This window comes from Oryzias melastigma, linkage group LG3 (genome assembly GCF_002922805.2).
Source record: "Oryzias melastigma strain HK-1 linkage group LG3, ASM292280v2, whole genome shotgun sequence".
NCBI classification, from domain to species: domain Eukaryota; kingdom Metazoa; phylum Chordata; class Actinopteri; order Beloniformes; family Adrianichthyidae; genus Oryzias; species Oryzias melastigma.
The window spans coordinates 33502753-33508629 of record NC_050514.1 but is presented as its reverse complement, the minus strand read 5'-3'; the positions used below and the strand labels follow the sequence as shown (position 1 = coordinate 33508629).

The 5877-nt window shown below is 40.1% G+C and overlaps 1 long non-coding RNA gene across 1 annotated transcript in view; it reads left to right on the top strand.

Annotated features, from left to right (window-relative positions):
• Positions 1-523: 523 nt before the first annotated feature.
• The window catches only part of LOC118598619, a 14260-nt gene continuing 8906 nt past the window's right edge, over positions 524-5877 (top strand). Inside the window, exon 1 of the long non-coding RNA XR_004947666.1 lies at positions 524-673. This is a non-coding gene — a long non-coding RNA (uncharacterized LOC118598619). The remainder of the gene's footprint in view (positions 674-5877) is intronic.

The following is a 5877-nucleotide window of genomic DNA, read 5'->3' as shown; positions in this document are numbered from 1 at the left end:
TTTTCATTAAGTTGCATGTTTATTTTGAATTAAAATTTCCCCTCTGCCTCTGAAGAAAGATTTATTTAAACGTGTACACATTATTTTACCAGAATCCCTCAATTCAATCCAATCGTATTTATATAGCCCAATATCACAAAGGAAATTTGCCTCATTGACCAAAAAGATCTTTGCGTCTGTTTGTCAAACAGTAGCTCTAGCTTCATCTTCTCTTTTGCTCTTTTATCATCAACCATCAAACAGAGGAAAAGTGTGTAGTAAAGTCTAAATATTGTTTTTTTTTATTGTTTAAAAAAAAAAAAAATCAGTCCCTGGGTAAAGCTTTTAAAGCCACAACAGAACGAATGGTTTGGCCGGGAGAAACATTTTGTGACAATATATTTCATATTTTCCATTATAGATGTGATGAAACACACCTTTCCACCTGACTCCGCCTCTTACCTGTCTGGCTGCTTTTGCACCTGAAACAAATCTATTTCAATTATCTACAGGGACTGAGTGAATCTGGATGTTTGGAGTTTCTGGTGTTTTACTCGCCGTTTTCCCCGCTGTCCTTTAATGCTAAACTTCACCTGTAAAACTGTCTACGTTGTTTCAAAAGATCATGAATTTCACATTACAGCAGAAGTTCTGGTCCTGTCAGTGTTTACATCTCATGATTGACAGCAAAAAGGTAAAATTGTTCTCTTTCATCTGCAGATTTACAATCATTCGGATGTTTTTGTTAATAGTTGTGTTGTTTTTATCTGTGTTTCTGTCACCATTGCCGTGTTGGATTCTGTAGCTGGGGACCAACGGTCTGTAGCTTCATGCGTGTCACTTTTGGGTGGGTCCCCTTTTCCTTTATGGGGGGGTGAATCCCAGTTTTCTGTTTGCGCTCTTGTGGTTCACTTATTGATGGCATCTCTAGAAAATGGAACCAAATAAAGTCAATTCAGTCATCAATTTTTGGGAAAATGAAAGTCGCCGTGTTGGAGCCGTAAGATTGGTCCAAGTCGCTCTGAGTCAACATTTCTATGGCAACCACTCCGACCAATCAGGAGTGAGCTTGTTAGGAGCTGTCTCCCCAACTGCAAAAAAAATCTGTAAAAATGTTTGGAAAGATGGACGTGGCGACCAGCAGACTCCGCCTACTTTTACTTAGGCATCTGATTAAAAAATGATGAAGATGATGAAAAAAAAAGATGATCAAGAATATGTTATAAAAGGTATCAAAGCTAGAATGTTTATTCTGACCAATAAAGAAACAACTCTTTAGTTTTCTATACAAGTTTTGGGGATTTTGGCTTCTTGGAGCCACTTCCTGTTTGGAATACCAGGGGGGAGGAGCCAGTCTGGTTCTCAAATTTATCCTCAGGTATATATTTATACCTCAACTTTGCCTCAATGTTTTCTGCAGTTTAGTTTAAAGTTCCTCCCCAATCATCTTCTGATCTGGTTTAAGTGTCCTTTTAATTGTGATTATGCCATTTTTAGCCATTTTTTTAAAAAATATGTCTTTTTCTTAGACATAGTTTCTCCACAGCTGCAGTAGTTTGAGTTGTGGGCGGGACTGTTGGCACAGAAGTAAGCCTCCACTCATTTCCCATGACCCCTTTGCTCAAACTCTCTCCCCCTAACTCAAAGCCCCTCACAACATTAAGCTAACATAGCTGAGCAACAAAAATGGCGCCCATAGCTAACCAGCTGTACAGCTCCCAGCTCAGACGAGGAAAACAAAGACGTTCATGGATCTATTGGTCTGCAAGTGGATGCATCGGAATGAAGCAGAGCAGAGAGCTTGTGATCCGCCGGTTGTAGTTTGTATTCAACAACGGTTTGTCTTTTTCTGATCACAATAATTTGAACAAAGAAACACTCAAAATTTAATTTTCATTTTAATTTATTTTATTTATTTCTTCCGTTGTGAGAAAAATGTCACAAGAGCATGTTAAAACTGGACTTTCACTGGCGTGGGTCTTTAAGTTGTAGTTTTATATTATACTTCTTAAACAAATTCAAACACAACTCAGGTCATCATGAAGTTAATAATCAGAAGTTTGTGGAATCGTTGTACCCTGAACGGAGCAGTTACCTCACGGATTACCTGCTGCTCCACGAGCAAATCTCCAAGTCTGGGGGGATTGGGTCTATGGATCCCAGATGAGCCCCCACGTATGTTACGCTCCCAACCGAGGGGAAGGGAGAAAAAGGTGTAACATAAAATATAAGAAACCCAGACTGGAGCACTGAGGTAGTGTGCAGCTTTTTAATTGGCTGTTAGCTGCAAATTTAACAAATAGAATTTCAACAAAAGAAAACAAGGGTTAAATCTATACAAAACAGGAACATAAATTCTCTCCACATGAGAGTCAGACTGAGACCCAACAGGTCTATAAAGTATGCTTACACTCACATAAACTTTCACCAGTTTCTGACACAGGCTCTCAACAATAAGCTCCACACCAAAGTCCACAAGAAAGAGGACTGGAACTTAAAGTTGGAGTTTCACCATGGGCAAGCTGATCACCAGAAAGGGTGTTACAAAAACTGCCCCGGTTGGAGGGGGAAGTCAGCTCTTTTATTCAGGTGTGGATCGTCAGTCATTGGTCCTCAGCTGATGGCTTGATGAGGTCCAGGTGGAGATGGGCGGGTCCACACTCTGCAGAGCTGCAGCTCTCAGCTTAGACACCTAGAGAAAAGAAATCTCACATGCACACCAACTCATTCACCAAAAACTCACAAACCATACACAAACAGTGCCGGATACACCAGGGCCGTAACAAACTCTACAGATTAAATCCTAATAGTTTATGTTGAGGAGTACAACTTGTTTCCAAGAAAACTGCTGTGAAACTACCTGAAGGTTTCTGTCAGGTGATCTGCTGCAGAAACGTGACCACAGGTGAGCGTGCACACGAGTGTTGGAACAGAAATAAAAGGGAGAGACGAGCAAACAGGAAGTCCAGTGTGAACATGTGCAGCAAACAGACCCCCCCGACATGCAGACCCCTGATCTTCATTTCTTTGGCCCTACAAATACATTTTCTACAAGCAGCAATAGATGATGATTGTAATCTAAAATAAATGAAAGGGCAAACCATGGATGGGGGGGTGGGGGGTGCAGAAGGGATGGAGACAGAGAGCATTATCACCTTGGCTGAGCATCTGAAGTTAGAAAAAAAAGAGTGTAAGAGAGAAAAGAAGGTCCACAGGCAAATTCATCTTCCCCTGCTACAATCAATCTCCGGCCAAAAGAAATACACAATAACTAGGCAGGAAGAGGCCAAGATTAATGGGCCAGCGACATCTCCACTGACCAGCATCCACCTCCACCCCGTACCACCTCGCTCTCTCCTCCTCCTGCCTGTCCCTCTCACCCCATCCCTCTTTTTCCCTTCTGCCCTCCCTCTTCCTGCCCCCTCCTGCACTCACACATGTACACACTTACCACCCCTCTTTTTTTTTTAACTCCTCCCCCGTACACACCTTGTTCCTGCCAGATGCAGTGATGTATTGTTTCTGCTGACTGTTTTACAAGTGCATTAGCAAGCCTTAATGAGAGCAACCAGTCAGTGAACAAATGTGTGCAAGGGCAAAGCGGTCCGAGGCGCCTCCAGCCGCTCCTCCTTCACTCAGGGACCATCGATTTCTTCAGGAGCGCTCGCTCCTTCAGCCGGACCGACACTCTTTCTGGAATATTCAGAACTGAAGAGTCGAAACGTTTTGGAGGAATCAAAGCGAATGACTTCAGTCTCCTGGTAGTAGAGGTGTTGCTTTACGATGGCTGATTAGTTACTTAGACAATCGTCAGCGTAATGTGGAATATGCAGGACATTTATCCCAAAAATACATTGTGGTATTCCACAAAGATCACATTTTTTATTTTATTTGATACAAAAATGATCGTTGTTATGTGCCAAAATATCGCAATTGCAAACTACCCCAATTTTTTTTTTGTTCTGGGAAAAACTTGGATACTTGGAAACAAACTCAATTTAAACTAAACAAAGTTTATTTCATTCAGTAACAAAAAATCCACATAAAAACTGAGTTGAAAAGGAATAGTGTTCATGTAGAAAGAGTTAATGAATTTAGATTTTTGGGATTATTGTTGATGACAATTTGAAACCATTACGGATCATGCATGAGACTCCTTACATTGAGCACACCTCCAAACTTATTCTGAAGTTAATTCTCAGATTTGTGTTCTTGCAGACGTTGCTGGTAATGTTTAAGGCCAAAAATGTTATGTTGTCGTGTGGATTACAAAATCTATTTAAATGAAGGAAATAGACAGAGAAATGAGGACTTCAAAGTACCTAAAGTAAAAACTACACTTTAACAAATGACTATTTCCTTTACTGGAGTCACAAAATTGAATTAATTGGATAAAGACCTGAAGAAATCTGTAAGAATTGATTGTTTAAATGTAAAAAAAGAATTTCTTTAATTGCATCATGATTTAAATATAGTGTTACAGGTTGTATTCTTGGTTTTATTATGGATTTTCGTTTTGTGTTTGTTTTGATTAAACACACTTATCTAGTCATCTATTCGTATCACATGAATGATCAGAATGAGGTGATCTACAAGACTTCGTCCTTCTCCTGTTTTATAAGTAGATTGCATGTATTGTACATTCCAACTGAAAAGAAAACAAAATAAATACATAAAAATAATCTTAGACAAAGAAAATGTGCCTGAATGCACAAATAATGACTGCAAACACAGCTGGTTGTGACCAAGTCAGAAATCGTGAGAAATCTGGAGACATAACCAGAAGAACTGTCAAATGTTTGAAGTACAGAAATCAGATTCGAGCTATTAGCAGCAAGGTATTAACATATGACAGACTTGAGCCTCTTGAGCGGTCCAGTTCGGGAGGAGTTGTACAGTACAGACCAGTTAGAAGAAAAGTAACAAGAATGGAGGTCATCCAGTAACTCGTCTTTTTCTCTCTTCACTTTTTGTACATAGTGTAGAACAGGAATTTAATGTTTGAAAGCAGATTGTGGAGAATACCGCCATGAAGAGGACAATGGAAGCGCTAGCTTAGCGCTATATTGGTGTTTTCTAATGTCATTTTATACCAACCAACAGGAGACTACAACAGCTCCACCCCAACCGTCACATTCTATTTTCCTATAGACCTACAACCGATGGAAACCCCAAAAGGTACGGGTCGGAACTGTTTAATGGGTCCATTTTACAACGGAAACGCTCAAAGTACCGGTCCAGACCGCTCAGTGGAAACGAGGCTTTGGTGTCGTAGAATTCCAGTCGGGCTCAAACCGTAATTATTCATTTCTCCTTTATGATCAATTTTCAAACAGTTGGAACCTCCATGAATTAAAAGGGACGTTACCCAAACATCCAAGTCCCTGATTGGTCAAAGTTTGACTGAATTAATGCAAGAAAACACTCAGAAGTGCATTCAAACATGATACAAAATGAGATTTACCTTTGACAACACAGAAACTGAGACTTCCCAGCAGAAGAGAGGGTCCATCACAAATGTCCTGGGACCTCAAACTCCCAAAGCACCCACAGCGAGGCACAACTTTGGCCTTCCACTGTTTTCTTCACCACCAACAAGAGGAGCACCTTGGTGAGTGGCAGCTTCACAAACGGCCTAAAAACGGTGCTCAGAGATGATTCACGACTCTCACTTTAAAACACTTGTGTTTACTGACAATAAAGTGGAAATTCTCAGCCTCTACCCTTCACTGCTGTCTATTTAATTCATCATTTTTGTCCTTTTAACAGTTCGGAACTGCATATGTACTGTAATCATGTTTAAAACAAGATTTGTTTACATAAATGGGACAAAAGAAAGGCTTCACTTTAAACGCTTGTTTCATTTTTACATTTTTTTTATTATCTTGTTCAAATTTG